The 12959-nt window shown below is 44.2% G+C and overlaps 1 protein-coding gene across 2 annotated transcripts in view; it reads right to left on the bottom strand.

Moving 5' to 3' along the window:
- The window catches only part of LOC124145607 (carboxyl-terminal PDZ ligand of neuronal nitric oxide synthase protein-like), a 220329-nt gene that overhangs the window by 188172 nt on the left and 19198 nt on the right, over positions 1–12959 (bottom strand). The window contains exon 1 of one of the 2 annotated variants that reach the window (XM_048389688.1): positions 12178–12306. The exons of the other annotated variant lie outside the window; for it this stretch is intronic. The gene's annotated coding sequence lies outside the window, so the exon portion shown is untranslated. Of the gene's footprint in view, positions 1–12177; positions 12307–12959 lie in introns of those variants that run through there. 2 annotated transcript variants of the gene reach the window in all.

The raw sequence follows: 12959 nt of genomic DNA, 5'->3' as shown, positions 1-12959 counted from the left end.
TCTCACCCTGTATCTACCATCTCACCCTGTATCTACCATCTCAGCCTATATCTACCATGTATCATTATGTATCTACCATGTCTCACCCTGTATCTACCATCTCACCCTGTATCTACCATGTCTTACCCTGTATCTACCATGTCTCATCATGTATCTACCATGTCTCACCCTGTATCTACCATCTCACCCTGTATCTACCATCTCAGCCTGTATCTACCATGTATCACTATGTATCTACCATGTCTCACCCTGTATCTACCATCACACCCTGTATCTACCATGTCTCACCCTGTATCTACCATGTCTCATCATGAATCTACCATGTCTCACCCTGTATCTACCATGTCTCACCCTGTATCTACCATCTCACCTTGTATCTACCATGTCTCACCCTGTATCTACCACCTCACCCTGTATCTACCATGTCTCACCCCATTTTCTACCATCTCACCCTGTATCTACCATGTCTCATCATGTATCTACCATGTCTCACCTGTATCTACCATCTCACCCTGTATCTACCATGTCTCACCCTGTATCTACCATGTCTCACCCTGTATCTACCATCTCGACCTGTATCTACCATGTCTCACCCTGTATCTACCATGTCTCATCATGTATCTACCATGTCTCACCTGTATCTACCATCTCACCCTGTATCTACCATCTCACCCTGTATCTACCATGTCTCACCCTGTATCTACCATCTCATCATGTATCTACCATGTCTCACCCTGTATCTACCATCTCATCCTGTATCTACCATGTCTCACCCTGTATCTACCATCTCACCCTGTATCTACCATGTCTCACCCCATATCTACCATCTCACCCTGTATCTACCATCTCACCCTGTATCTACCATGTCTCACCCCATATCTACCATCTCACCATTTATCTACCATGTCTCACCATGTATCTACCATGTTGCACCCCATATCTACCAAGTCTAAGTGTAGCCACATACACATCTAGTTCTCCAACATCTGTTTCTCAGCCATCACAGTGAGCAATTGGGACAGATGGAAGTGCATGGTTCGAGCCCAGGCCTACAATCACTGCCTAATGTGTTAGACAAAACGGCTGTAATTTGCTACAAATCAAGGCAAGGCGAGAGCTACTAGAGGCAGTGATTCCACCTGTTCTGTGATCTGTTCTGTCACTGCAAGAAAAAAACATCCAATCAGGAGAAATCAATAGCGTTTATTGGCCGAGCTGACGGGCCTGGTGCAAGAACCATCTGTCTAAATGATTGACCAACACAGGACACAAGAGGCCCATGGCCCAGACACCGACTGCTAGTGTTGTGTTATTTCTGTCAATCTTTGATCAACCCTGAGTGGTCCAATAGACCTTTCTCATCCAGGAGGCCCTGCCATCTTACCCGAGACAAATTTGGGAAAAAAGACACATGAATGAATGACAGCATATTGAGGCAGAAGTTGAGTGAAAAATAACAGGGGTGTGTGTCTGTATGTGTCTGTCTGTATGTGTCTGTTTGACTCAGAGAGAGTACTGCACAGTACAATAAAGTACAGTACTGTTGCAAATCCGCTATCTGTCTAAGAACACAGCCAAATACTGATGAAGTATCAGCATATCAGCATACCTCTATATCCAAGTGAACACTCAATGCCAAAAGACCCACGGCTCAGGCGTCTTTGTATTTCACAGAGTACATGTTCTGTAGCATGGACCTGCAATGCTGGAGTGAGTGAGTGAGTGAGTGAGTGAGTGAGTGAGTGAGTGAGTGAGTGAGTGAGTGAGTGAGTGAGTGAGTGAGTGAGTGAGTGAGTGAGTGAGTGAGTGAGTGAGTGAGGCCACCCATTCCGCCATCTGTGGTCTGAGACATCCACTCCCTATTCCAGAGTTAACTGATGGTAGCATTTCAAATACCAATTAAAAAGCATCCACTAATACATCCTATCAAATTACACTGAGAGCCAACTGTCAAACGTAACTCTGCACAGCAGCACTACAAAATTGTTCAAGAACCTGCAGGGTTTTATCTAGAATTCTACACAAAGTGTCCTTGGCAAGCAAATTTAGAAAAAAATTGTTATTTTGTTCAAATTGATTTTTCCAGAATGTACTTTTACGCGTAAATTCAGAGTAATGGGTAAATATTAACTCAAACTGGGAACATGTTCTGACATTTTGCAACAGACTTAGGTCCTAATAGCCGCCTCTAAACGGGTCTAGACAAATCCCTGACACCACTATCTGCCCCCGGGCTCAGTGGACCTTGACTTTCATTATTTCAGGCAACAGGTGACCATTTATGGAATAAGATTCAGACTACCTGGACAAAGTTTCATCGACAATTGGTCGGTATTGCTGACTGTATCACAGAATGAAATGACTGCAGACTGCGGCTATCAGATGGTGAAGCTGCTCAGTGCTGTCAGATGCCAAGCGCACCTACAGAAACAACCCACTCGTATTTCAACCCTTCCTCCAATTACGACAGTCATCACTCAATATTAGGTCGTTTCAAATACTTATGAAAATAATCCCCCTTTCACAAAAAACAAATTCAATTTCTTTGATGTATTAATCCCTTCAAGTTTCACACAAAAACTTCTCCTCGCAAGCACAAGGTAAACCTAACGAAAAACAAAGACCAGAAGAGGTTTCATAAAAACAGAATTCAGTGCCATCAAGGAGCCCCAGTGATGGATGCAATATAGATAAGGCATGGCTTTTCCATTTTGCGGGGACTCCGCCAAAAGAAGTGCGTATGTTGTGTTATCTCTGAGTGGAAGCTGCTTTCCTCAGCACTAGGTATTGGCAGCGTGCCGACATCGGTCCTCAGCCGAACAGATTTACCTTCAGACAGCATGGGGCATTCCCGGCCACCGAATTCCTAGAGACTCAATTTCTAGGTCTCAGAGACTTTCAGAGAAATTCTGCTGTCTAGAGGATTGAAAACTATCCGTGGAGCTCTACTGTCTAGGAGTCAACTCAGGGGAGCTCCACTGTCGGGAGTCAACTCACGGGAGCTCTATTATCTAGGAGTCAACTCAGGGGAGCTACACTGTCAGGAGTCAACTCAGGGGAGCTCCACTGTCAAGGAGTCAACTCAGGGGAGCTCTATTGTCAGGAGTCAACTCAGGGGAGCTCTATTGTCAGGAGTCAACTCAGGGGAGCTCCACTGTCCAGGAGTCAACTCAGGGGAGCTACACTGTCAGGAGTCAACTCAGGGGAGCTTCACTGTCAAGGAGTCAACTCAGGGGAGCTCCACTGTCAAGGAGTCAACTCACGGGAGCTCTATTATCTAGGAGTCAACTCAGGGGAGCTCCCCTGTCAAGGAGTCAACTCAGGGGAGCTCCACTGTCAAGGAGTCAACTCAGGGGAGCTCTATTGTCAGGAGTCAACTCAGGGGAGCTCTATTGTCAAGAGTCAACTCAGGGGAGCTCCACTGTCAAGGAGTCAACTCAGGGGAGCTCCACTGTCAAGGAGTCAACTCAGGGGAGCTCCACTGTCAAGGAGTCAACTCAGGGGAGCTCTATTGTCAGGAGTGAACTCAGGGGAGCTCCACTGTCAAGGAGTCAACTCAGGGGAGCTCCACTGTCAAGGAGTCAACTCAGGGGAGCTACACTGTCAAGGAGTCAACTCAGGGGAGCACACCTGTCTAGGAGTCAACTCAGTGGAGCACACCTGTCTAGGAGTCAACTCAGGGGAGCTCCACTGTCTAGGAGTCAACTCAGGGGAGCTCCACTGTCTAGGAGTCAACTCACGGGAGCTCTATTATCTAGGAGTCAACTCAGGGGAGCTCCCCTGTCAAGGAGTCAACTCAGGGGAGCTCTATTGTCAGGAGTCAACTCAGGGGAGCTCCCCTGTCTAGGAGTCAACTCAAGGGAGCTCCCCTGTCAGGAGTCAACTCAGGGGAGCTCTATTATCTAGGAGTCAACTCAGGGGAGCTCCACTGTCTAGGAGTCAACTCAAGGTAGCTCCCCTGTCAGGAGTCAACTCAGGGGAGCACACCTGTCTAGGAGTCAACTCAGGGGAGCTCCACTGTCTTGGAGTCAACACAGGGGAGCTCTAATGTCAGGAGTCAACTCAGGGGAGCTCCCCTGTCTAGGAGTCAACTCAAGGGAGCTCCCCTGTCAGGAGTCAACTCAAGGGAGCACACCTGTCTAGGAGTCAACTCAGGGGAGCTACACTGTCAAGGAGTCAACTCAGGGGAGCTCCACTTTCAAGGAGTCAACTCAGGGGAGCTCTATTGTCAGGAGTCAACTCAGGGGAGCTATATTGTCAGGAGTCAACACAGGGGAGCTCTATTGTCAGGAGTCAACTCAGGGGAGCTACACTGTCAAGGAGTCAACTCAGGGGAGCTCCACTGTCAGGAGTCAACTCGGGGAGCTCCACTGTCTCGGAGTCAACTCAGGGGAGCCCTACTGTCAGGAGTCAACTCAGGGGAGCTCCCCTGTCTAGGAGTCAACTCAGGGGGGCACACCTGTCTAGGAGTCAACTCAGGGGAGCTCCACTGTCAGGAGTCAACTCAGGGGAGCTCCACTGTCTAGGAGTCAACTCAGGGGGGCACACCTGTCTAGGAGTCAACTCAGGGGAGCTCCACTGTCAGGAGTCAACTCAGGGGAGCTCCACTGTCTAGGAGTCAACTCAGGGGGGCACACCTGTCTAGGAGTCAACTCAGGGGAGCTCTATTGTCAGGAGTCAACTCAGGGAAGTAGGTGGATTGAAACTATCCAGTCTGTCCTCTATCACTGTCTGTGTAGAACTGTGTTCAATCAGCCTGAGATTTACATGCACCAGGTGAACCTTTTCCCAGATCATGATCTACTATGATAAAGGATGTTTACAATAAATACTCTAAGAACATACAATGTATCCAATGAATAGCATGAGAACAATTTATTCTGATTACCTAGTTTTAAACGACATCATGAAATAATCATGTCGAGTCATTCCAAAACACAAGACTTTCCAAAACACACAGCCAAGGCATGTCGTGTGTCTTCTGTTGTTGTCTGGGTGTCTTTGCTGCCATGACCTGTTTGATATCATTTAGCTACGTCAAATTTGACATCAATAAGAATATATGTGGCACTGTGTTATTCTAGCTTTAACTAGTCTTTACCATTTAGTCATCTAGTCTAAACCAGACAATCCAGTGATTGAAATCATGAGCATCTATCAATGCAATTGTGACATGATGACATGCATCAACCAAGTCGGTCAGACAGACCACCAGATCCAATAAGTCCCATCTTGCGACAAGTACAGGTTCTGAGACAAATTCTAACCTGGTTCTAACAGGAATCATTTTATCGTAAATGATAAACTGACAAGGTGGGGACAGGGAGGATAGCCTTACACCCAGATAACTTAATATTTTAATTCTGATTATGAAATATCTCAAACTAAATCTGATCTCACTTTTTTCTTCTAAATGGAAATTTACGCCTGAAAGATAACGAAAATTGAATCTAAAACATTTTGGTCAATTCATTAAATATACCAGGACCAAAACGCAAGCCATGCTTCTCCATTACCTCACTTCAAAGACGCAATGCAAACCTTTCAAACTCAGGTCACCTTCCACGAAGTCCCACTGGGAGCGAGATTGTTGCCTCATCAATATCACCTCCTCCTGTGGAACTGTTTTTACAAACATTGCCGGTGTTTATGGCTGAATTAAACCCCTATATCTCCTACTGATTAGGTAATCTGTCTTAATTGTCGAGGTCTACGTATGGCAGGATCGGCTCCCCAGGTATGGTCTCAATCCAATCACAGAATATCAGTAACCTCAAGAATGACATCAACAGACTACATCCATTGTCTCGTGTGGCATAGACTTCAGCGTTATCTGTGCAGATACCATGTGATAACTTAAAATTCAGTCAGCTATTTCTTCATCATTAATCAATTGTTTTCATGATCAAACAGCCCATTAGCAGCTACAAGGCAACATGGCGGGTCCCGTTACACATGTTATCTGTAACAGGGGGAAGATGGAGTAGAGACGATCATGGAATAAATCACTAATTTTAGCAGATCAATAAACACATGCACATCAAATTTCACTGTTCTCAGTTGAAACAGATCAATTACGTACGCCTTCGGAGAATTTCGCTTAAGTTTATCTTTGAAAAAATACAACACATCAAATTCTTCCTAACTGTGATTGAAAAGGTTTTATAGACATCAAATTAGCAAAATTACTTCCTTTTAGGAAATATTTGAAAAAAATTTATCAAATTGAGTCAAATTAATTCCTCTCAAGGTGGAATTGTCTTTAAGAGTCAAATTTCAGTCAGAAGTAAAAGAGTAGCGTCATTTACAAAATAAAATAAATACACAAGTTTGTTTGACGTCAGAGATATGCTTGAACATGAAAGTAATTAGTTTTTTAAATCTGATACATTTTCACTTTGAAAGCTTGAAAACATACACATTTTACAAATGAAGTCTTAAATACCAGTTTCGTGCAGTTCACATTACCAGCTGACATATCCATCAAACTTGATTAAAATCATATTGAAATGGACAAACAATTTATTCACAGATATTTACGGGCAGATTGAAACAAAGACTAAGTGAAAATATCATAAACATGAATACGTATAACTTTACTTTGAATGGTATCATGTTGGTCGGTTGATGACCTGGAAACTAAATGTTTAAATGTAGTTTAAATGTAAAGTGTGTTCTAGACATACTGTATGAAGTACTCCATTCTGTCACACACAGATTGTATCCGATGTCTGCCAAACCCTATCACTAGTCCACCTTCATGGACTGTTCGCAGTTATCTTCATACGTCCGTAATCCGGGTCGGAATTGCCTGGTCTCCGGAGATACTGCATATCTTAAAGAGTTTACCAAAATGAGGATTGGTTGGGTAAGATGTCTGATCTAGCTCCTTACACCCAGACCGTCTGGGAGACTGCCGACTTCCACTACTGCATATTCAAGATTAATGACAAGCCACCATTAAGCTCTGGAATAGTGCTATCTGACAGACAGACCATTCATAAACTTGACTATCCACTGTTAGTGTGGTGGCTGAAAGACTATATTAAGAATTGACTTCAATATTTTTTGCTTTTATGGAGATATACAAGTAAAATACAGTGTGCACAGTGTGCACAGTGTGCACAGTGAGTGAGTGAGTGAGTGAGTTCCCTCAGACATATACATAGCTGAAAATCACCAGAAGATAGTAGCCATTTCACACAAATGTTAGGAGGAATTCCAATCCAGCATTGCAGGATGGCCTCTCCTGGGACCTTCTCAAAACCCTGGAGTGCATTTATGGTGCTGACTGACCTCTCATTGGCTTCATGACATTCTGTAACCTTTCCTCTGATAGGGAGCATGTGTGTACAGCTGTTAGGGGGTGAGTTGGGGAGTCACACGATGGCCATGGGAGGGGGTGGGGGGCATGGAAGCATGAGGCATGGGAGGGGTAGGGCTTGATTGATCAAAATTGAAAGCATTAAAATACTGTCTCATACAAAGTTTGATACAAATATATCCAAAACACACCATGTAATCCTATAATAGTTTGGCAAGTCTATATTTCTTCCTTCTAGGTATCTGTAAGAAAGAGATTCTCTGGGCTCTATCCCATAAGTCAGCTTAACAAATAAACCCTTGAATATTTTCATTTCAGAAACTGGTGTCTGGCATCTAACGTTAGAGGCACATGGGGTATCACACAGACGAACATTTCATCCCCAAAATAGATTTATATACAATGATAAACAAAATTAATTCTGCAAAGTTCCCTTGAGCCTCGTAATTTCCATCAGCTGGTGATGAAAACAGGATGCTAGAGTATAGGAAATGGGGTCTTGTCAACTATAAGCTCTGGGGGTCTGTAGGAGAGACGAAGCATTACATTGTGGGGTAGGGTGGGGAGGAGAGGTGGGGAGGCAACTGAATTGGTCATGAGGTGTTACACCGTCACATAAATATTCCAGGTTGGAGTTTAGGTTGGAGATTTCTTGTTGAAACTGTGCCGGCTCCTCTACTCCTGACTTAAATAAGGAACGGACCGGGACAATACAATCAATATATGGCAACCATCACCGATTCCAGTGTTTCTTTGAGTGGTCAAGAAGTTTGTCATCACCATCTGCCACAGGTGGACCAGATCCCACCAAGGTTGCAAAGTGCGCCGAAAGGTCAGAGGTAACATGCATGAACTGCTGACGGTGTTGGTTCAGATGAGATGGTCAAGCACCTGTCTGTCCAGGTGAGATGGTCAAGCACCTGTCTGTCCAGGTGAGACAACAAGTGGACCACCATGCAGGGTCTCACTGACAGAAACACCTGGAGCAGCATCAGCATGGAGTACATGAGTGAACATGGAGAAATGGGTAAGATCTGACGACCATAGTGCAGTAACATTGTGTCACTGTCACTCAGACATGGGGTGTCACTGTCACTCAGATGGTGTCACTGTCACTCAGATGGTGTCGCTGTCACTGTCACTCATATGGTGTCACTGTCACTCAGATGGTGTCACTGTCACTCAGATTGTGTCACTGTCACTCAGATGGTGTCACTGTCACTCAGATTGTGTCACTGTCACTCAGATGGTGTCGCTGTCACTAGGATGTTGTCACTGTCACTCAGATGTTGTCACCGTCACTAGGATGGTGTCGCTGTCACTAGGATGGTGTCAATGTCACACAGATGGTGTCGCTGTCACTCAGATGGTGTCAATGTCACTCAGATGGTGTCGCTGTCACTAGGATGGTGTCAATGTCACACAGATGGTGTCACTGTCACTCAGGTAGTGTCACTGTCACTCAGATGGTGTCGCTCTCACTAGGATGGTGTCACTGTCACTCAGATGGTGTCACTGTCACTCAGATGGTGTCCCTGTCACTAGGATGGTGTCACTGTCACTCATATGGTGTCACTGTCACTCCTATGGTGTCACTGTCACTCAGATGGTGTCACTGTCACTAAGATGGTGTCACTGTCACTAGGATGTTGTCACTGTCACTCATGGTGTCACTGTCACTCAGATGGTGTCGCTGTCACTAGGATGTTGTCACTGTCACTCAGATGGTGTCACTGTCACTAGGATGTTGTCACTGTCACTAGGATGGTGTCGCTGTCACTCAGATGTTGTCACTGTCACTAGGATGGTGTCACTGTCACTAGGATGGTGTCACTGTCACTCAGATGGTGTCAATGTCACACAGATGGTGTCAAAATCACTCAGGTGTCAGTCACTTATGTGTCACTCGAAAAAAAGGAGAAAGTTGTGCCTGAAGTTAGGGTGAATGATGTATAGATCTCTGTCATTAAGATGGTGTCACTGTCATTCAGATGGCGTCACTGTCATTCAGATGGTGTCACTGTCATTCAGATGGTGTCACTGTCATTCAGATGGTGTCACTGTAACCAACCTTCCTGAAATGGCACTTTCAACATTGTGACTAGAAAGAGCCAGAATGAGTGATGAAGTCAGCAACATCTCAAATCTATATATATCATATTTATTAACAGTTATATCAATGAAAATTAGCACTGTCACCAGGTTACCAGGTTGCTTGGCTACATGTTGCCAAGTTACTAGGTCCCTAGGCTACATGTTGCCAAGTTACCAGGTTGCTAGGCTATGTGTTGCCAAGTTACCAGGTTGTAAGGCTACATGTTGCCAAGTTACCAGGTTGCTAGGCTATGTGTTGCCAAGTTACCAGGTTGCTAGGCTATGTGTTGCCAAGTTACCAGGTTGCTAGGCTACGTGTTGCCAAGTTACCAGGTTGCTAGGCTACATGTTGCCAAGTTACCAGGTTCTGCATTGCTAGTTTACCACACTGTCATGTTTCCAACTTTCTCTGTCAGTCAACAGACTCTCCATATAAGGGCATCTACTGTCATAGACTGACAATGACGATCAGTGAACCATTCTTCAAATGACATTCTTGCGTGGAACTGCATACACGTTTGATACATTGCAGTTTGAAATGAAGTGTTATTCAGTTCCCCTGTCAAAATTACACACTAAAATGAAGGACGATGATATTTCAAGCAGCACATCAAAGAGACGAGAGAAACGTATTTACTTGCTGTCTTTGATCTGTTCTGTAACTAACACTCACATGCTGGGTTGTAGCGAGCGGAACGAGAACAGCGATGTTATCTCGCTAACCTGCTCTTACCAAAACAGCAGCATAATCTTAACAATGGCTGCTCCCATGGACCTTGCTCAATAGAGGGATGAAAAAAGTGGCTGTGAAAGCATACTTGGTTGTCAAGTGAATGAGCTCCCAACAGTTCAATAATGTCCCTACAAAGTCTATAATACCAGTGAAACATTTCTAGTCCAGCGAAGCCATCCATTAACGACAGTCAAATTAACTGTTGCTTAAATCAGACTGTGGCTTCACTTATTCATCTCTGCACCATATGTCTTAATCGAATCACTGCTCCGCCGTACCATTCTGATGTAAACTGACAATGAAGAGTTCTGTTGGATGCAAATCTAAACTTACGACCACAGCACACTACTCAGATGTGCGCCATTGGAAAATTAGCAAGAAATGAGACTTTATTGTTGAGAGTGAGTGGTATGTAGGAATACAGGACGCATTGACCAATTAAATGTCTAGGAAATCAGGAGGAATCACTGGCGCTGTGATGTGCAGAACTGGGGTCATCGGCGACAAAAGCATTGTGGGAAATCCGTCAATGCCAGAAACGAATCATCTTGTTACAGAGACAATTCAATTTCATCTAAACGATAAATAAACGGCAATGAAAATAAGGTTGATTACCCAGTGGAGCATTTCAGACTTGGAATAAACGAGTTTGTGATTTGGTTTAAAAAGATGTTGAGCAATTGATCATTGTTGTAATATATCTCAATATGACCGTCATTAAGTTCCGGCAATACATCACAATATGACGCCATTATGTTACGGCAATACATTGCAATATGAACGCTGTAATGTGTACGGCAATACATCACAACATGACCGTCATTACGTTACAGTAATACATCGCAATATGACTGTCATTACGTTGCGGCAATACATCGCAATATGACCGTCATTACGTTACGGCAATACATCACAATGTGAACGCTGTAATGTGTACGGCAATACATCACAATATGACCGTCATTACGTTACGGCAATACATCACAATATGACCGTCATTACGTTACGGCAATACATCACAATATGACCGTCATTACGTTACGGCAATACATCACAACATGACCGTCATTACGTTACGGTAATACATCGCAATATGACTGTCATTACGTTGCGGCAATACATCGCAATATGACCATCATTACGTTACGGCAATACATCGCAATATGACCGTCATTACGTTGCGGCAATACATCGCAATATGACCGTCATTACGTTACGGCAATACATCACAATATGACCGTCATTACGTTACAGCCATACATCACACTATGAACACTGTTACGTGTATGGCAGTGAGTGAGTGAGTGAGTTGGGGTTAACGCCGCTTTTAACAGTATTTCAGCTACATCAATCATGTCAGCTTAATGTGGGAGGAAAGCCTGAAGTAATGCAGGTCTCAGACGTTTACCACTTCGGTGAAACCCATGAGCATGGGTATCGTGCTGACAAACCTAGAAACATAACCGGGATTTGAACCCACAATCATTGAAGTTTCTGGTGCGCCCAAGGGACACAACTCCGCACAGCGAATCTGGCAATACAGACAGATATGATGAAAGCTACAATCTTTAAAGCAGTTTCAAGACATTGTTAACTTTTTTCAAGGCTAAGACTCATAACTAAGACTCAAGCGTAGTTTTAAAAAAAAAAGAAATTATGAGGACAGTGTTTAGTGTGTGCGGCCATTAACCTCTCTACCAGAGATGATATCAACTGAAAATATATAATGCTAAATTTAATCGGTTGCAAGACAATCAGCTGTTTTCAAAACAGACAAACTAAACTGATACTGGCTACTTATTCTGAAAAGCTTTTTTTAAAATCAACAACAAATACCATTTCAGGCTACTGACTATTTAGATCATGTGTCGGTGTTCCTAGCAGTTCTTCTTCTATATATAACTCTAGTTCAGCTAGGTGATAACAAGCCATATTGCCTCGCACTCAGTAATAGATAAGAGATTATTTTCCCACTCATTACAATCGACAATTGTTCCGCCCAGGTAGACTCGCTGTATCTTCCTACCTGTGAGGAGGGGTCGGAACACCAATCCAATCATTTCCACCTGGCTGCAGTTGCTATGGTGACAAGAAGCCTTGAGATTTGACAATTAGTCACAGTATGTGGTTGTTTAGTGATATAAGTGTCGCCATCAAGGTGAAGATATACTCCGCTGACTGACTGGCAGACCTGACGACACCTATTTAAGGGGTGAAGGTGAAACAGTGAGCGAGGGTGAGTGAGTGACAGCTCTGCCGAGACCTACTGGAGGGGTGAAGGTCAAACACAGGTTGCGAGGGTGAGTGAGTGAGTGAGTGAGTGAGCGAGCGAGCGAGCGAGGAAACAGGAGAGTGAGTGAGTGAGCAAACAGGCGTGGGATGGAGTGTGAGTGAGTGAGTGTGTGAGTGAGTGTGTGAGATTGAGTGTGTGAGTGAGTGTGAGTGAGTGAGTAAGTGAGTGAGTGTGTGAGTAAGTGAGTGTAAGTAAGTGAGTGTGTGAGTGAGTGTGTGAGAGAGTGAGTAAGTGAGTGAGTGTGTGAGAGAGTGAGTGAGTGAGTGAGTGAGTGTGTGAGTGAGTGAGTGTGTGAGTGAGTGAGTGAGTGTGTGAGTGAGTGTGTGAGTGAGTGAGTGAGAGAGTGAGTGAGTGAGTAAGTGAGTGAGTGTGTGAGTGAGTGTGTGAGAGTGAGTGTGTGAGTGAGTGTGAGTGAGTGAGTGTGAGTAAGTGAGTGAGTGAGTGTGTGAGTGAGTGAGTGTGAGTAAGTGAGTGAGTGTGTGAGTGAGTGTGTGAAAGAGTGAGTGAGTGAGTAA

Source organism: Haliotis rufescens, unplaced genomic scaffold (genome assembly GCF_023055435.1).
Source record: "Haliotis rufescens isolate VD_foot unplaced genomic scaffold, xgHalRufe1.0.p SCAF_8, whole genome shotgun sequence".
Taxonomy (NCBI): Eukaryota; Metazoa; Mollusca; class Gastropoda; order Lepetellida; family Haliotidae; genus Haliotis; species Haliotis rufescens.
This window is presented reverse-complemented; position numbering and strand designations above follow the sequence as displayed.